Genomic DNA, 20,704 nt, shown 5'->3' on the forward strand with positions numbered 1-20,704 from the left:
TTTTTTTTTTGCAATGTTCCCCTCATATAAGTAGTAAAAAAAATGAATAAAAACTTGTTTTTGGTTGAAAATATTGGTATACCTTTCTTTCCTCAGAGTATCACTTTGATTATATAGTGAATTGAAACATGTTTTATGTAAATAATAGTCACTTTAATTCTATTTGAACATCACAGGGTCTAAAGTGACTGTACCCTCGCCACTCGAACACTGTGGCATGTGTGAGCGATGAGCAATGTGCTTGTCATTACCTGTGATTTCTCAGACACACTGCCCATCTCCAATCCCAGTGACCCCGAGACTATTCCTTTTCTACGTGTTTTAAGTCTGCAGTAAAGGCCTGGTATTCTCACTTTCTCATAGCATTGATTGGTCCACAGGTTCTCAAAGGTGGCTCTCTTGTTTGTGTGCTTATTCAGCCTCTCTGTGTTTGCGGTCCTGTGTTCTGAAGTCATGTTCTGTACTTGTGGAGTTTCTCTTGCAGGTTTGTGACCCAGCCTGACCACCTCCACATCAATGTGTCATCTGAGCTCTTCTGATGAGTAGCGGCAGCTGTTTAGCTGTGGGTTTTCAAAGCCATGAATCCCATCACACAGTGGAATTATATAATCTGAATAATAATCCTTTATTGAAAACCACTTCTTGTTCCAAGCTGTCTATCCATGAAGCTTGCTCGGTTCCACAGTCCTGTGCCATGCTTAACTATGCTCTCCCGTGGTTTCTCTATGCTTTTATTAGGGTTTACTGCACTATGATTTTGCCATGGTATTCCACTGTAATCGTCTACCAAAAAGTATTTGGTGGCAAAGCCTACAATATTAGATATATTCTGAAATGGGTCTTCTAAACTGCAATGTTTTTTTAAATCCTCTAAATGCCATTACTGATCTAAATCCCTTCATCTGGACTTTTCCAGTGTCATTTGTACAGTGTGAGTTTTTCAAGTAATCGTTTCAGAACTAGGCGCCTGTTGCCAGTCTGCTGTTAATTCGCAGTGCTATTAACTGATGAATTATAGATTTAACCCATTGTATTGTCTTTAACGTGACGAGGAAAAGCCCTCTTTAGAGGAAACCTCCGAGGTTCCTAGGCCTAGCTGAGAGTTGGTGTTCACTCTGAATTGTGGTATGCTAAGGTATCGTTGGTCCATCAGTTGCCATTGATGCTTGTCTGTGGGTTGCTGACACACATTCATTCAGGAATATCATGAACTATTTCAGTTGGTGTTCACAGACAATGGTCAGATTATAGATTTCGTTGTTTTATTCTTCGAAAAAGAAGTATGGGGACAGTGTAATGTAAGTAAAGTATCCATTGTTTGTTTGCCAATCCTCCTTTCACCTGCTTGACAGTTCTGTGTTCTCTACAGGTAACACAGAGGATATCAACCCTCCTTTCACCTGCTTGACAGTTCTGTGTTCTCTACAGGTAACACAGAGGATATCAACCCTCCTTTCACCTGCTTGACAGTTCTGTGTTCTCTACAGGTACTGCTGTACTGCAATCAGTTCTGTACAGTTAATGCAGAGGATCTCAATCAGTTCTGTACAGGTAATGCAGAGGATCTCAATCAGTTCTGTACAGGTAATGCAGAGGATCTCAATCAGTTCTGTACAGGTAATGCAGAGGATCTCAATCAGTTCTGTACAGGTAATGCAGAGGATATCGGTCAGTTCTGTACAGGTAATGCAGAGGATATCAATGCTATACAATGTTTTTGTGTTTACAATGTGTTTTTAGTCTGGTTGAAATGCACGCTGCTTTTTAAAGTTGGGTTTACGATTTTAAAATCAGGACGTGTGTCTGCGGGAGACTGACGTCTCTGCCTGATTGGCTGCTAATGATTCCATGAACAACTTAATGTGTGAAGAAAAATATATGGACTAAGCACAGCACGCACTGTACAGCAATGAAGTGCAACCTCATGAGCTCATAAACTATGCAGGCTTTGCCTTTGACCTGATTACCGATCTCGTCCCACCTGCACCCTGCCACTTCAGTGGTCCAGCTAGTTTTTCTTCCTCTCTTCTTTACTGTAATTGATGCTCTGAACTCGGTCAGTCCGCTTATGGAAGGACTTCAGATCAGTCAGAAAATAAAACGAAACGTTTGCATCTCAAAAGCAGCACAATCCAGGAACACTGTGATGAGGAGGATATAGAAATGCACATTTGTTTTGAGATGAAAATCCATTATTGAAAAGTCTTTTTTTTTTTTTTTGCACCATCGTTATTTGCCTCTGATTTAACCTGGACAGGTACGTACCTGCAGGGTTCAGCCCAGCGTTTGCGTTGCCTGTTCAAGCGTGTCCGGATTCTTTAGTTAGGAACACAGTTCTCAGGTTCCTCCTAATTCACCCAGCAGAGAAAGCACAAGTTACCAACGGGATCCTGACGGGGCAGGCCCGCTCTAGAACGGGGTCTCTCTGCCACCTCTCCATTAACACTCCGAGATCCCCTCTGCAAAGGGCCTGCCATGCTGTGAAGAGTGGAGCATCTGGTCTCAATAGGACCCCGATACATTGACACGGATGCTGAACACTGGAAGCTTTTGTATATTGTGATTAATACCCTGCTTATTATTCATCAGCCACATCCCTGGGAGCCAGACTGCATGCATTACAAGGAGATGCATGTCTCATTGTAGCTGAGTGGAGTCTAATGTACTCAGGATTATTATGTCTTCAATAGTGGTATTGCAGAACAGCTAATAACGAGGGCAGAGTGTATGCAGCGAGCCTATTGGACTTGCTGTCTGAGTCTCCTGTTCATTTTAACTCATCATTACAGAAACACAGATACACATTCTAGTTTCAAGAAGGCATACAGCAGGCATTTCTATTAACAGACTCATTGTGAAGCGATTTCAGACGAAACGTCTGTGCCTCTTTAAAAACAGGCATCCATTATTTAAAACCTGAAAACTGTTTCTTTTCACATGAAAAGAAGCACAGATAATTCCACACATCCTTTTAAGTCGTGTTTTCACCAAAGCGCATTCAGTTCTGCAATGTCTCTTTATGTTCCCATGCTGGCTCAGGGGGCAGTGATGGGTTTCTGCTCATGAGTATGTAAATCCTGCATGCATAAAATCACACAGATTAGCATGGAGGTGTTCCGATGCAGACAATGCTCCCAGTGTTTGTCAAAGGCATGACGATGGATAATGAAAAGTGTTTAGCGTATAGATTTAGTTAAAGCAGCAGTGACGATGCCATTGTACCACGTTGATGCGCGACTGCAATTACATCATTTTGATTTGCAGGGTTACATGCTTTTAATGAGTTAGTCTGGAGCGGATCTCTAGAGGGGCTGCATGCAAATTCATTTCCACGCTCTCATTAATTATGGGATACTTCCTGACAGGAAAGAAAAAAACTACGCCCCCGGGCTTATATTTTCCTTTCTGTTTGAAAGTACCAAAGAGGTCGTAAAAATAAAAAATAAAAAAGCCATCAATCAATTTGTTTCAAATTTTAAAAAAGGGCGTTTTTTTATACTCTGCAGGTTTTCCGATGCGAGAGGCATGTTAATATTTCAATAAGCAGGCATGCTCATGCATATGTATGCGCTGTGTTTGGGAGGACGCGCCACTTCCTGGTACAGTGGGTTTCAGGAGCGCTTACAGTAATCAAGCTGATGTAATTATAATAAACGGGACCTCAGCGATTAGTGAACACACATGCATATTCCAACGAGCAGGGAATGAGCTTGAAGCTGTCGAGGGCGAGAAGGGCAGTGTGGACAGTGAACCTATTGTGTCAGTGCTGTAGAAAGCAGCTTAGCGATTGGCCGCTGTCTGTAGCACAGAATGCTGTCTGGTTATAAAGGAGTTGGCTGGGGAAGCCTGTAGGTACTTCATTGTCTGGTAAAGTTGATATGACTGCTTTTCTTTCTAGCAGGGGGTCAGGCTGATGAACTGGAAATGATATCCAGATCTTTTTGTTCTTTCTTTCTCACGTATCACGCCCTGTCTCATTCCGCAAAGTTAACGAGAATGCTAATTAAGATCCCAGCTCTTTTAAAATAATACTAATGACTGGGACGTAATTAAGACATCGACGATTAGTTTTGATTCCGTGGTGCATACCCATTAGCGGTCCTCCGAGAGAGACAATGAAGATTTTTCTCAGCCAAATGTACACAAAGAAGAGCGTTTTGATAATGGCGTCTTTTTCTCTCTTTTTTTTTGCAATTAATAGGTGGGTGTTTCAAAAAAAAAAAAAGAAAAAAGAATGAAAACACAAATCGATGGCAGGTCACTCGGTGGTTAATTATGCTTCTTAACGACAATGAAAAGACGTTGCCATTTAGAATTGTTGTTCTGTTTTATATACGGATCAAAGTTGTGCAGAAAAAGAAGGCATTCTGGGCTCCGTGCCAAGGGCTGGCGCTTCACAGCAGCTGCTCCTTGCAAGCGAGAGCTGTGGGAAGCTGGAAGGAGCCTCGCTCAGGGTGCCAGTGCTATGGGGACACAGCTGGGCTCAACAAGATTCACTTGAAACGACAACAAGAGACAAGCTGGTGTCTGGCTTGACCGCTGCCCAAGCAGGCAGTTACCAGAAGAGCTGGGAGCCAATCCAGCCCTGATGCACTGCTCCAAACAGCCGCTGCTCACCCCAGCCAATCAGTGATATCACGGGTGAGAAACTCATTTACATCATGCACTAATGAACTTTCTGTAGCGTAGCATTTTCCATAGATTAGTGCGCCTCCATTCATTATTCTGCCAGCATAATCAGAATTGCTATGCAAACTGTAGTGTTAGCTCAGGTTTTCTTTCTTTCTTTCTTTCTTTCTTTGATAGTGACCTGCTTTCGATTTACCAATGCAAAAAAACAATATATATATAACTGGCTTTTGCTGGTAATCACATGAATGCGTTATTTCCAATGCCTTCTGCATTTGCTCTCTCTCTCTCTCTCTCTCTCTCTCTCTCTCTCTCTCTCTCTCTCTCTCTCTGTCTCTGTCTCTCTCTCTCTCTCTCTTTGTGATTCAGCCCCTGCTGTTGTATTTATGTAAAGGTGGCTTCATCATTGCGCAGACATGTACAGCCGCATCCTTTGCATCCACTCAGCAATTCACAGCAGCGCCGCCCTTTTCTTTGAAAGATATATTTGGTTTAATACCGATGCTTTTCCCGAGGCTGCTTTATACTTGCCAGTCACATCCCGTCGAAGCAAAGCTACTTGATATTTCATTCTCATTGCATTTCAGCTGGGCTGTCATTATATCAATGGAAAGCACTGGGGTCATTTCTAGCCTTGGCTCTGCCCCCCCCACCAGCACTGAACACAATACATCTGATTTGCATCCAGTTACAGGAATGGCAGAGTTGGAGAACTTGTCTGGAAAGAGCAGAGACTGACACAGCAGCCTGCATATTGCTGCTCTCCGCATAAATAGGAAGTGGAAATGCAGACAGCATGTTTAGCGATTACTGCTGTAAATATATGAATGATGTCATACACAACATGTAGTGACTAGAAACTATACAAGAAGGGATGCAGCCCACCAGCATTATGTGAATCAAGAAGCAATGCTAAGCAATGCGTTAGGATGCTGTTTGCTTTGCCTTGAAATCCCCTTTTACACATTTGGAGTTGACATTGCTTACCTAAAGCAGTGGCTAGAAACTGATACAGCGCAATGAAAATGTGAAAAACATCATTCCTCAAAAACGGTGTCGGATTTCAATGTTATTTAACAGCAGATGGGGGCTCGGTTTCAAAAGGTAATAGAAAGAAACAGGGCATCCCATTCCATCAGCTCCTGATCAGTATTCTGTGAGTGCTGATTTAGTGATCAGTATTCTGTGAGGCTGTGCTGATTTAGTGATCAGTATTCTGTGAGTGCTGATTTAGTGATCAGTATTCTGTGAGTGCTGATTTAGTGATCAGTATTCTGTGATGCTGTGCTGATTTAGTGATCAGTATTCTGTGAGGCTGTGTTGATTTAGTGATCAGTATTCTGTGAGGCTGTGCTGATTTAGTGATCAGTTTTCTGTGTGGCTGTGCTGATTTAGTGATCAGTATTCTGTGAGTGCTGATTTAGTGATCAGTATTGTGTGAAGGGAAGGGTTGAAGAGCATAGACAGCTGCGCTCTACCAGGTAAACTAAAACTCTGGTGCTTTCAGTTTGGTCTACTGCCGAGGTTGCTGTGGCCACTGACTGTGTACGAGGTTTCTTTGACAACAGTAGAGAAGCTGGAAGCTTTAATCAGTTCATACATCAGGAAATGGTTGGGAGTTCCACGCTGCCTCAGCAGAGTGGGACTTTATGGTAAAGGAATACTGCAGCTACCAGTCTCTGCTCTAACCGAGGAGTTTAAGTGCGCCAAGGTCAGACTGGAAATGACATTAGTAGAGTCACGCGATAAATGCGTAAGGGAGGCAGCACCTGTGTTGAAAACTGGAAGAAAGTGGGCGGCAAAGAAAGCTGTGGAAGATGCAAAGGCTGCCCTTCGAATTGGTGATATCATGGGGCAAGTTCAGCATGGAAGAGGGGGTCTTGGTTTCAGTTCAACTCCTCCTACATGGCACAAGGCGGCCCCAGCTCAAAGGAGGAAGCTGGTAGTCAACGAGGTGCAAAAGCAGGAGGAGAGGATGAGGTGTATAAAGGCCATTTCCAAGGCCAAACAGGGAGAATGGATGAGATGGGAGAGTGTGGAACAATGCAAGATTGGCTGGCAAGACCTATGGTCAATGGAACAGAGCAGGATCAGTTTCCTCATCAGCTCAACATATGATGTTCTCCCATCACCACAGAACCTAAACCTCTGGGTAGGAGAGGATCCCTCATGTCCTTTGTGTTCATCACCTGCAACATTAAGGCACATTTTGACAGGATGTAAGGTGGCTCTTAGCCAAGGACGGTTTACTTGGCGCCATGACCAGGTGCTGCGATGTTTGGCCTTAGCATTGGAAGACAAGCGCAACATGACCAATAAGTTGCCACCTGTTCCATCAAAACATTACACACAAAAGACAACATTCCTCCGCCCAGGAGAGCAACCACCAAGAAAAGGTGTTAAAACCAATCCTCGCCCAGGACAACTGGAAGCTGCTAGAGACTGGAATATGCTGGCAGATGTTGGTCAACGGCTTATTTTTCCACCTGAGATTGCCACCACTAACCTTCGACCAGATATTGTCTTGTGGTCTGGATCAGCACGCCTTGTTCACCTGGTAGAGTTAACAGTGCCATGGGAGGATGCTGTAGATGAGGCGTATGAGAGGAAGAAACTGCGGTATGCTCAACTAGCCACTGAAGCGGAACAGCAAGGATGGAGAGTTCGGGTTTACCCAGTGGAAGTGGGTTGTCGAGGATTTGTGGCACACTCTACAACCCGGTTTCTCAGAGACGTCGGATTCAGTGGCCAAGAGTTGCGTCGCACAGTGAAGAACTTATCTGAAGCAGCAGAGAGGAGCAGCAACTGGCTGTGGTTGAGACGGAAAGATTCTGGCTGGGGACAGGTAAGTAAGCTGGGCTGAGTTGAGTGGGGGACGGAGGGGGGTTATGCTGGGATGCCAGAATCGCCGTCGAGCCCTCTTGAGGTGTCGTGGGCTAGTCGACGAAACACTGAGGATGGAAGGTGCCCACTTGAAAACCCCAGAGATGTACCCTACTTAGCTCAATCCAGACAGTTGTCATGCTGATGCGCTGGGGAGACCGCACTGTGGTTGATCCCCGGAGCCAGCATTGCAGCCGTTGTGTGTGCTGATGCGCCAGGGAGGCAAAATAAGCTGATCCCTGGAGCCAGCATTACACTTCAGCCATTAACACCAGACAGAAGGATATCTACATCATCATATGGAAGGAAACGTAAATGGATGGAGACACATATGGATCACATTAGTTTACTGTAAAGCTATGTCTTAGTTGGTGCTTATCTTGGCGAGAGCTGAGTTCAAATCAGCATGAAGTTTTAACATCTACTCTCGTGTAATGGAAATCATGAGGCTGTGCTGATTTAGTGATCAGTATTCTGTGAGTGCTGATTTAGTGATCAGTATTGTGTGAGGCTGTGCTGATTTAGTGATCAGTATTCTGTGAGTGCTGATTTAGTGATCAGTATTGTGTGAGGCTGTGCTGATTTAGTGATCAGTATTCTGTGAGTGCTGATTTAGTGATCAGTATTGTGTGAGGCTGTGCTGATTTAGTGATCAGTATTGTGTGAGGCTGTGTTGATTTAGTGATCAGTATTGTGTGAGGCTGTGTTGATTTAGTGATCAGTATTGTGTGAGGCTGTGTTGATTTAGTGATCAGTATTGTGTGAGGCTGTGTTGATTTAGTGATCAGTATTGTGTGAGGCTGTGCTGATTTAGTGATCAGTATTGTGTGAGGCTGTGCTGATTTAGTGATTTATGAAGTCTATCACAGACCCCATGTTCTATTGAGTGATGTATAGTTTGGATGAAGTCTATCACAGACCCCATGTTCTATTGAGTAATGTATAGTTTGGATGAAGTCTATCACAGACCCCATGTTCTATTGAGTGATGTATATTTTGGATGAAGTCTGTCACAGACCCCATGTTCTATTGAGTGATGTATAGTTTGGATGAAGTCTATTGCTGCATGAATTGAGATCTGAGGCACAGATATGGTATACTGTGCAAAGTGGAATATCTGGCACACCTTTTCTTGTAATATTTGAATGACGGCGCGCCCCGGCTCTGGATACTGAAGTGAACTGCAGCTCCGTTTCAGCATGAATGTGACGGCGCCCCCCTGCTCTGGATACTGAAGTGAACTGCAGCTCCGTTTCAGCATGAATGTGACGGCGCCCCCCTGCTCTGGATACTGAAGTGAACTGCAGCTCCGTTTCAGCATGAATGTGACGGCGCCCCCCTGCTCTGGATACTGAAGTGAACTGCAGCTCAGTTTCAGCATGAATGTGACGGCGCGTCCCGGCTCTGGATACTGAAGTGAACTGCAGCTCAGTTTCAGCATGATTGTGACGGCGTGCCCCGGCTCTGGATACTGAAGTGAACTGCAGCTCAGTTTCAGCATGAATGTGACGGCGCGTCCCGGCTCTGGATACTGAAGTGAACTGCAGCTCAGTTTCAGCATGAATGTGACGGCGCCCCCCTGCTCTGGATACTGAAGTGAACTGCAGCTCCGTTTCAGCATGAATGTGACGGCGCCCCCCTGCTCTGGATACTGAAGTGAACTGCAGCTCCGTTTCAGCATGAATGTGACGGCGCCCCCCTGCTCTGGATACTGAAGTGAACTGCAGCTCCGTTTCAGCATGAATGTGACGGCGCCCCCCTGCTCTGGATACTGAAGTGAACTGCAGCTCCGTTTCAGCATGAATGTGACGGCGCCCCCCTGCTCTGGATACTGAAGTGAACTGCAGCTCCGTTTCAGCATGAATGTGACGGCGCCCCCCTGCTCTGGATACTGAAGTGAACTGCAGCTCCGTTTCAGCATGATTGTGACGGCGCGCCCCGGCTCTGGATACTGAAGTGAACTGCAGCTCAGTTTCAGCATGATTGTGACGGTGTGCCCCTGCTCTGGATACTGAAGTGAACTGCAGCTCAGTTTCAGCATGAATGTGACGGCGCGCCCCGGCTCTGGATACTGAAGTGAACTGCAGCTCAGTTTCAGCATGAATGTGACGGCGCGTCCCGGCTCTGGATACTGAAGTGAACTGCAGCTCCGTTTCAGCATGATTGTGACGGCGTGCCCCTGCTCTGGATACTGAAGTGAACTGCAGCTCCGTTTCAGCATGATTGTGACGGCGCGCCCCGGCTCTGGATACTGAAGTGAACTGCAGCTCCGTTCCAGCATGATTGTGACGGCGCGCCTCGTTCAACATTCACCTCTGTACATCAGAAGAAGTTTTATTGAACAAGTATGTTTACGTAAATTTAAGCAAACTCGCCTGTGTTGGTGATTATATATGAGAGGTGTATTGATTTGCTTTTCAAACAAACAAAAAAAAAACCTTTTGCCCCGCCCCAAGTGTAAAACGAAGCATTCTCCTCCAGCATTGCAGATCTGTGTTTACCCGCGTTATTCCGCACTAGGATCTCTGGTTTTATTTGTGTATTTATCTGCGCTTGTGCATTTTAAGTGCTCAGTTTGAAGTAAAAGAAAATTACTTTCAGAGTTTATTTTCACCCCTCCCCTCCCCACTCAGATCTTTGTGGAAATTATTAAACGGCATTCTTCTTCCTGCCAACTCATTTCTTGGCTCATTTCTCGGTATAACCTGCATTGGGCAATGTGTCAGTACTGGGGAATGGCTTGTGAACATACGAAATCTATGAGCTTGTCCTCAGGAAACCTCAAGGAAAATCAACTCTAGCACAGTGTGGACAGCATTAAGAGTTGTTTTAGAGAGCCTTTTAAACAAAGGAGACAGTCTTAATGATAGCAATAGTTTTAATGTCAAACTGCTGATCAGGAATCAATGCACAACCTGCTTGTTTAATAGAAATTGCTTTAGAAAAAAAAAGACGATAGATCCTTCTATAATACTGCAGAAACCCAGCCCTCCAAAGAGAAGCCGATGGATCCTTCTATAATACTGCAGAAACCCAGCCCTCCAAAGAGAAGCCGATGGATCCTTATATAATACTGCAGAAACCCAGCCCTCCAAAGAGAAGCCGATAGATCCTTCTATAATACTGCAGAAACACAGCCCTCCAAAGAGGAGCCGATGGATCCTTCTATAATACTGCAGAAACCCAGCCCTCCAAAGAGAAGCCGATGGATCCTTCTATAATACTGCAGAAACACAGCCCTCCAAAGAGAAGCCGATGGATCCTTCTATAATACTGTAGAAACACAGCCCTCCAAAGAGGAGCCGATGGATCCTTCTATAATACTGCAGAAACCCAGCCCTCCAAAGAGAAGCCGATGGATCCTTATATAATACTGCAGAAACCCAGCCCTCCAAAGAGGAGCCGATGGATCCTTCTATAATACTGCAGAAACCCAGCCCTCCAAAGAGAAGCCGATGGATCCTTCTATAATACTGCAGAAACACAGCCCTCCAAAGAGGAGCCAATGGATCCTTATATAATACTGCAGAAACCCAGCCCTCCAAAGAGGAGCCGATGGATCCTTCTATAATACTGTAGAAACACAGCCCTCCAAAGAGGAGCCGATGGATCCTTCTATAATACTGCAGAAACACAGCCCTCCAAAGAGGAGCCGATGGATCCTTCTATAATACTGCAGAAACACAGCCCTCCAAAGAGGAGACGATAGATCCTTCTATAATACTGCAGAAACACAGCCCTCCAAAGAGGAGCCGATGGATCCTTCTATAATACTGCAGAAACACAGCCCTCCAAAGAGGAGCCGATGGATCCTTCTATAATACTGCAGAAACACAGCCCTCCAAAGAGGAGCCGATGGATCCTTCTATAATACTGCAGAAACACAGCCCTCCAAAGAGGAGCCGATGGATCCTTCTATAATACTGCAGAAACACAGCCCTCCAAAGAGGAGCCGATGGATCCTTCTATAATACTGCAGAAACCCAGCCCTCCAAAGAGGAGCCGATGGATCCTTCTATAATACTGCAGAAACACAGCCCTCCAAAGAGGAGCCGATGGATCCTTCTATAATACTGCAGAAACACAGCCCTCCAAAGAGGAGACGATAGATCCTTCTATAATACTGCAGAAACCCAGCCCTCCAAAGAGGAGCCGATGGATCCTTCTATAATACTGCAGAAACACAGCCCTCCAAAGAGGAGCCGATGGATCCTTCTATAATACTGCAGAAACCCAGCCCTCCGAAGAGGAGCCGATGGATCCTTCTATAATACTGCAGAAACCCAGCCCTCCGAAGAGGAGCCGATGGATCCTTCTATAATACTGCAGAAACCCAGCCCTCCGAAGAGGAGCCGATGGATCCTTCTATAATACTGCAGAAACACAGCCCTCCAAAGAGGAGCCGATGGATCCTTCTATAATACTGCAGAAACACAGCCCTCCAAAGAGGAGCCGATGGATCCTTCTATAATACTGCAGTTTATTTAGACACCTTTGAGCTATTTTTCTGTTTCATTTTTATGTCATTATTTTGTGTAAAACGTCCATGAATTCTCCATATTAATAAAGCATGGCCTGGAAGCCAGCCAAACAAAAGGAGAGTAAAATATTTTAATAAAATACAATATTGAGTTTGGAAACTGCTGGCACTCAGATAATCCAGTAATTTAATCAGCCAGTTCAGCCGGTCTGATCAGCATGACAGGACTGTCTTTATCGCACAATTTCTATTCTAAATGTTGAACGGTTCTCGATTCTTTCTGTTGTTCTTAATTCACAAGTTTGTTTGTCGTCTATGAAGTGTGAAAGATTTGTTTAGGCAGTTGATGAATTTTCAAATTGAATTACATGTTTCTTCAATAATAAATGATTATATTTCGCTAGGGAATGAATCTGCAGGCAGTTCACAAGGTACTTATTCTCCCCATGCCGTTATCGAGGCTGCTATAAATTAAAAAATGAAAATGGTCCTAACATTGCACACACTCACTCACACACAGACACGCACTCACGCACTCACAAGCACACACACACACTCACTCACACACTCACTCACACACACACACGCACTCACATGCACACACACACACTCACTCACACACTCACACACTCACTCACACACACACACGCACTCACTCACTCACACACACACGCACTCACACACACACACGCACTCACTCACTCACTCACACACACACACGCACTCACATGCACACACACACACTCACTCACACACTCACACACTCACACACACTCACTCACACACACACACGCACTCACTCACTCACACACTCACTCACACACACACGCACTCACACACACACACGCACTCACTCACTCACTCACACACTCACACGCACTCACGCACTCACAAGCACACACACACACTCACACACTCACTCACACACACACACGCACTCACACACACACACACACGCACTCACATGCACACACACGCACTCACTCACACACTCACACACTCACTCACAGACACACACACGCACTCACTCACACACTCACTCACACACTCACTCACGCACGCACACGCACGGGTTATCGGTTTTTATTGTGATTTGTCCACTACATTTTGGGGAGTTATTTTGGCCTGTTGTGATTAAGAAATCCGATATGCTAGTTATTATTATTATTATTATTATTATTATTATTATTATTATTATTATTATTATTAATTGTATTACTTGTATTGTAACGCTTGAAATGTTTTTGCTTACGATTGTAAGTCGCCATGGATAAGGGCGTCTGCTAAGAAATAAATAATAATAATAATAATAATTATTATTATTATTTTAAAAACTAAATTAGATAATGCATTTGTAATTTATAATGTTTCGAAGAAGCACAATTTTCATTCTGCAACATTTTACAGCTGAATTAAAATAGGTTAATTTCCTCCTTTATTCAAAGTGGGATTATTATTATTATTATTATTATTATTATTATTATTATTATTATTATGCACTTTCAAAGGTTAGCAAAACGAAAGTAGGCAGCTTCGTTTTTCTTTCCAAAACATTCCAGTAGCTGGAACACACAGCATAATTACTTCTTAAGGAAGACAATATAAATAGCACGGGGAAGTTGCTGTGTAAGTGTCCGTTTATCCCTACATACAGCATTTTGCACAGCAGACCGCACGCGATGCTTAGCGCCTGTATTTCAATGAAAACTACAACTCCCAGGAGACAGTGCTGTTTTGGGAAAAGTTAAAGCGCAGTCAGGCAGCACAGAGGTAAACCTCCAAGGACGTCATACAGGTTAGTTTAATTAAAGTCTATAGCTAACCTCACGTTAAAAAAGTATCCTAGCAACGCGTAGCTTCCTGTACAACTCGAACCAGTATGAGTTAAGGTGAAATATTTCGTACTTTAAACATTAATTTAACAAGTAAATAACGAATTGGACTTGTTGCGCTAGATGTTTATTTACATTTCTGTTCATTTATATTTTTCATTCTCAATGTATTGTTGTTAACAAACTCTGTAGCGTATAATTAAGGCGCATTACATTGAGTAAATAATAATGATACTGTTTTCAAATGTTCACACACCTTAATTTACAACTAGTTATGTTTTTATTATACTGCGTTGTGCTTGTGTTGAGTGTTTTGAAAATACATTTTATACAAAAACAAAACCAAAAAATAACCATCACGTTACAATAATGTTACTATTATTATTATTATTATTATTATTATTATTATTATTATTATTATTATTATTGTTTAAACTCAGTCTTATTATAAACTCAGTCTTATTAATAATAATAAGACTGAGTTTGAATAATAATAATAATAATAATAATAATAATAATAATAATAATAATAATAGCCAAATAATAATAATAATAATAATTATAATAATAATACTATTATTGTTATTGTTGTTGTTGTTATTATTATTATTATTATTATTATTATTATTATTATTATTATTATTAATAATAATAATAATAATAATAATAATAATAATAATAATAAAAATGTTTGTTGGGAGTTCTTAATAAAAGTAGGGTCAACATAATTAAAACCTTGTCTTTCACAGAAGCACACAAATGATCTGCTAGGAACCATAGCAGCCCCAGGTGATGACAACAAAGGTTTGTTCTGCGTGGTGTGGAAGCTTTAAGAGACTATCGAGGCGTCCCCAATAACAATCATCATTATATATATATAATCATTATATAGATATAGATATAGATATATTGCAGTTATGTATGCCAGTAGCTAAAGACAACTACAGTAATCAGCTTGTAATTTTTTTTTTTTTTTTGTTAAATGTTTTAGTGCTATTTCTTGTGGTTGTGAGTCATGTAAATGACGTTATGTTACACACCTTTATATTACTTCAGTATGTAAACTAGAAAAACGTGGAGTTACTGTGTTTGTTGCCAAATCCGATTTCTTTCTAAACAATCTAATTTTGCACTGAGGGGTGCGGGTGTAAATCTAAATGTTGTGTCTGCAATCCCATGGCCCTTCAAGGTTTTCAAGTCTCAAGAGAGATTTTAGAAACACCTGAACTTTTCCACACCTGTCCATTAGCAGGAACTAACTCCCGGTAGAGGACATCAGAAGATTCAAGTAGAATTTCTTGGTTATCTTAGTTTAGATTAACGTATCATTCTCTGTGTAAAATGGCTGCCATAGCTCTGTCAGAATCATGCCTTTTATGTACAAGTACATCTGGTACACCAGAGAAAACATGTTGACCTGTTCCAATACAATACACTGCCCCTAGTGGACGACTGTGGTATTTTTTTTGGGGGGGGGGCAGGTTAATGCTTACACCCAGGTGTGCCTGATGTACTAAGAGATTAGCCAACACGAATGATACATTCACATAACTATAATGATCCACACCCATTCCAGGTGTATCTGAAATGCTCAGCGTGATATGTGGGTGGCTAGTCAAAGCTCTGAACAGCAGCATTGATACACTGTGAATTTTAAACAGACTACAGGTAAATAGCACTTGCAAAGCTGTCCAATTAGTTCACACTTTGACATGTATTTTGTGTATGCAGTTATGTTTCCAGCATTTAATAGCCTATATGCTGTGTATATTAAGTTAAAATATAGGTTAACCCTTTCAGTCCTGAATTCTTTTTTTGTCGAGCTGAAGAATGCCAAATTAAGTTATATAATTTAAAAAAGGCACTCTTATATTGAGTATACAGTACAGGACAAAAAATGTTACATATATCTAAACCCCACATATCAGAAAGTAACTTGTGTAATTACAGTGGAGGAATTTTTGGCCTGAAATGTCAAAGCATGTTTGCACTCGCTTGTATAACAATACAGCTGATCTCATGTTTTTCTTATTTGCTTTTTAGTCGCTTCTCAACGATTCTTTCCTTCACACAGGCGCTAAGATAAGACAGGACTCTGAGGTCCCGCCAGGACTGGAAGGGTTAAAGAGAAACCAGACTTGTTATGGATTTTAAAATGTTGATGATAATGTATTTGCACTTACTCAGGAGAGACAAAGACGAACACATGCGTCCTCCGAAACGTGTGCCGTCAGCTGTCCGCTTCTTTTCACACTGCAGCCCCGTCATGCAGCTACCTCAGAGCTGCAATGTCGGAGGACCACGCAGCTCTGGGCTGCTTGTAGGGAGGCCTGCAGGTACCTGGACAGTCTACAGGGGTTGCTGTTGCGCGGTGAGCTGAGGACACCCTGGCCGACTTAAGCCCTCCCTACCTGAGCGGCACTCGGCCAATTGTATGCCGACCCCTGGGAACTCCCATCCACGGCCGGCAGTGGAATATCCTGGACTTGAACCGGTGACCTCCAGGCTATAGGGCGTATCCTGCACGCCATGTGGAGTGCCTTTACCGGATGCGCCATTCGGGAGCCCTGTTTTGGTTTGTTTGATTGAACATTTTCTTAACTGGATTGAGATGAGCTGTGGATTCCTGGTTCCTGTGTGGCTCTGCTTGTACCAGGGTTTTTCAGAGGGGTCCTGGTTCCTGGTTCCTGTGTGGCTCTGCTTGTACCAGGGTTTTTCAGAGGGGTCCTGGTTCCTGGTTCCTGTGTGGCTCTGCTTGTACCAGGGTTTTTCAGAGGGGTCCTGGTTCCTGTGTGGCTCTGCTTGTACCAGGGTTTTTCAGAGGGGTCCTGGTTCCTGGTTCCTGTGTGGCTCTGCTTGTACCAGGGTTTTTCAGAGAGGTCCTGGTTCCTGGTTCCTGTGTGGCTCTGCTTGTACCAGGGTTTTTCAGAGGGGTCCTGGTTCCTGTGTGGCTCTGCTTGTACCAGGGTTTTTCAGAGGGGTCGGAACTGCCTAACATCACAGCACAGGGCAGTCAGTAAAGTGCTTTAAATATGGCTTTGTATGAGTTATATATTGTTTAAAAATTCAGTTTCTGTCAAAAAACATGAATGGATGTTTTTTTTATATATATTTTTTTATTTTTATAAGTAAATGGCTCCCCTTATAAAAGTTTCCCATAGTAAAGTGTAATAAAGCATTGTAACAGAGAGGCATGCTAAAGCATTTGTTTTTTTAATTTATTATTATTTATTTCTTAGCAGACGCCCTTATCCAGGGCGACTTAAAATTGTTACAAGATATCACATTATTATTTTTTACACATTATTTTTACATACAGTTACCCATTTATACAGTTGGGTTTTTACTGGAGCAATCTGGGTAAAGTACCTTGCTCAAGGGCACAGCAGCAGTGTCCCCATCTGGGATTGAACCCACGACCCTCCGGTCAAGAGTCCAGAGACCTAACCACTAAATGGTAAACTTGGGTAAGCTACGGTAAATGCATAATATAACCATGGGAAACGCACAGTAAATGCGCAAAAATACCATGGTGAACTTTTGTAAGGGTCATTAAGCTCCACAATATGGACATTCAAGAGTTTTTGGCAAAAACAAGTCATTAGTGCAAAAACAAATGTTGTGTTGTAACCTGTTTATTGAACACAGAAACAATGAAGCTCCACAGTCCAGCTCAACATGTGCCCCTTGGTTGTTTGTCTTGCGTGGGTCTTTAGGAAGTCCGTGGTCACCGATATGACGCCTCCTGCCAGACAGGTTTTCCAGCTCTGGGTAATGTGATAACCACAACTACATTATGTCGTGTTCTGTTTGGCTTCGAGGGACTGTGTGTGGGATTGCTGTTGCATGACACTAGCTTGTTTTTTTTTTTCTCTCTTTTTCTTTTTTTTGACAGAATAGTGAATTGTAAACACATTAGTTCTTCCCTGCCCTGATTTCAAGAGAGAAGACTCTTTTTTTATTTTTAAATAGCAGTACCTGACCTGGGGTCACAGTTAATTGATTCAGAGAGCCTTGTCTAGCTTGGGCCTCTTAAAGTCCGGTCTTCGCATTCCATCCAGTGTTCCGTGTGGCAGCTCAGCTTATTAGGAGCGAGAGAGGGGAGGAAGTTTCAGCTCTGATTATGCAGAGTTTCCTTTCTTTCCCCCCTCCCACTTTCATCCCGTCGTTTCCATGAACTGGAAGACTTTAAATGTACGCTTGGCCTCCAGGTAGAGTAGGCATGCTTCTTTGACATGAGGATCTTTCTGAAAGCCCGGTGTTTTCAGGATAACTCTTGCGGTTGTTTATGCACGGAGCTAAAGGGAGATTAGTGACCCTGATCTGAGTTCAGCACACTGGAAGTGCACAGCTGCACAGTGCAGGGGCCGGGGCTGAGACTGACAGGCATTGAGGCAGCTCTCTCTGGAGGGGCCTCAGCCAGGCAGTCCTCAGTCTCTTGGTGCTTTGGACAGACAGCTGTGACCAAAAACTTAAAAATGGAACAGATCACAAAAAAAGGAACCTTGCAATTCTTTAAGGCACTTACGGTGAGTGTTTTTTTTTTTTTGGTCATTTTTTAAATTTTTTGACAGCCTACTGTTCCTGCAATGTATTTATTTTTTTCTTTAAAGTATGTTTAAATACGTTGTTCTTTCAGTGAGTGTTTGACTGTGCTCTGCTGAAGTCTAGTGTTAAAGGTCTTTCATGTAAGAAGCTGCAAACTGCACTTTTCTTTGTGTTGCTTTCGTTCTGCTCCCCCTGATTTGAAGCTGCTTGCCTCCCTGCCTCCTTATCTTTGGGAGTGTACTGCAGGGTCAGTGTGAACAGAGAGCTTTGTGTGTGAATTCCTGGCAAGCTGAAGGGTCATGGCCTGATGCAGTGGCTAAGGGTGCTTGCACAGTTTCAGCACAGAAACACTTTAATTTTTGCTCAGAGAAAAAAACAACCCAGAGCTGTGCAAACTTTTTTTTTTTTTTTGACTTGAGTAAGGGCTCGTCTCATTTCTCTGTGACCCGCGGTTTGCATTCTGCTGTGTTTTTGCAAGTAGCACGTGTAACACAGGCATGGGAAATGCCCTTGTCTGCATGTTTTAAAATGCCTCATTTCAAACACCTGCAAACAGATAGATAGAGAGCTTGGCATCAGTGCAAACAAAAGCAAAACTCTCATGTGTCAGCCGAAGAAATCTACATGACTCGAGATACTGGAAATCCTTTTCATTGATAAAATTGTTTTTTCAACCTCCAATTTGTAACTTTTTGAAAAGGACATTTGAAAAAGTAATATGTAGTATATTTAAAGAAAGAAACTGCCAGTCCTCTAGTAGTCTCTTGCATTCATGTATGCAGTATATTTAAAGAAACTGCCAGTCCTCTAGTAGCCTCTCTTGCATTCATGCATTAAAAGAGTGTTCATTGCTGGGTTTAAAGACAAAGCTTAAAGATAACATGTAGCCTGGTGTTGTCCTTTTCTGTGGTCAGTGCCACAGTATATAGTTTTGTACCCGTTTATTGGATTACAACCTTTTCTCTTGTCGTTAAATACGTCTGGATCCCTGTTACTGTATAGGTTATTAAGATGTTTAATTATATAATTGGTAGCTCATGGATGTAATTGAAATTAAGCTAAAAAAAAAAAAAGAAGGATTTTTACTGACGTGCTGATGTGTCTGATTCAAGGTGTATTGAAATAGTAACTGTATATTGCTGTACTGAAACAAATGCAGAAATGTTTGCTGTAAAAGCAAGCACACGTAGAACTATATCCTGCTGTCAGTACTTCCTATGGTGTTCACAGCTATGACAAGGTTTGTATTTCCATGCTTCAGAAGCTCTGCAGGTAGCCGTAGCAACAGAGGCGCGCTTGGGAGCAACATGGCGGGACTATATAGGTTGAAGTTTTGTTTCGCTCTGTTGGGGTACAGCCTACATGCAATGCAGCCTCTGGGTTTAAAAAGAGTACAACACATGTGTTTGTGTATTCATACAACACAAAGGCAAGGTGATGGATGTGTAGTGGCTGAGGTGAAGTGCATCCATCAGCCCTTGATTGAGAACCCATCCGCTGGAAAAGGGCACAAGAAGAAATGAAATCATGACGCTGATCCTCTGTATTACTCAAAATACTTTACCAAGAAAACCCGCAATGCTAACAACTTACCAGCCTCTTCATTACGTTTCTAAATTGTTTATCGCTGGTTTGACAGCTCTCGTGGTTTGAAATATGTGCGCTAATGACAATTAAGAGTGAATGGTTATTAGAATCTGGACTGAAAAAAATATCTGAATTTGATAAAGTAATTGTACTAGCAAGATTTCCAATAGTGCAGACATGGACACATAAAAAAATGGATGAAAAATGGAAAACTAAATATTTAGTACGTTTGAATTACCGGCTGTGAGTGCTTCTTAAAAATTCAGCAACTGCGTTCAATCTCACAATTCTAGATTTTGTAACTGGCGTATAATAATTATAATCAGTGGTGTTTCTGGAACTTGTTTGTTTCACAGTTCTGTTGCTGCCGACGGCAGCGTCACTGTTCTAGCCATCGTTTTACAATACGATTACCGCACTGGGCACTCTACAGCAAGAGCTCCTGAGAAAGGCTAGATCTTCTTTTACAGAGCGCTTGCTTAGCTTTGATCTGAAAGTGTTAGTCTATGTCGGTGAAGCTGATGAAGAGCCCCTTTGTGAAGGACTGTTTTCCATGCTGGCCCCGGGGTGATGGTTTGGCTCTAATACTGTGCCAGTCCGAGGAGTCCTATATGTTTTAGTGCAATGGTTTATTTTATTAGTAAGGCTGGTGTATTTATCGACACACAATAAGCAGGTTTAAAAGTCTTTATTGGGAGATTGGCACATATATGAGGAGGTGTACAGATCAAAAGGGGACAGTGCA

The 20,704-nt window shown here is 42.7% G+C and overlaps 1 long non-coding RNA gene across 4 annotated transcripts in view; it reads left to right on the forward strand.

Moving 5' to 3' along the window:
• Positions 1–3,609: 3,609 nt before the first annotated feature.
• Positions 3,610–20,704, forward strand: part of LOC117405670 (uncharacterized) — a 121,690-nt gene continuing 104,595 nt past the window's right edge. The window contains exons 1-2 of one of the 4 annotated variants that reach the window (XR_009329299.1): positions 13,610–13,787; positions 14,574–14,628. This is a non-coding gene — a long non-coding RNA (uncharacterized LOC117405670). Of the gene's footprint in view, positions 4,642–13,609; positions 13,788–14,573; positions 14,629–14,802; positions 18,354–20,704 lie in introns of those variants that run through there. The other 3 variants (XR_009329300.1, XR_009329301.1, XR_009329298.1) reach the window with 3 other exon arrangements.

This window comes from Acipenser ruthenus, chromosome 8 (assembly GCF_902713425.1).
Source record: "Acipenser ruthenus chromosome 8, fAciRut3.2 maternal haplotype, whole genome shotgun sequence".
Lineage (NCBI taxonomy): Eukaryota > Metazoa > Chordata > Actinopteri > Acipenseriformes > Acipenseridae > Acipenser > Acipenser ruthenus.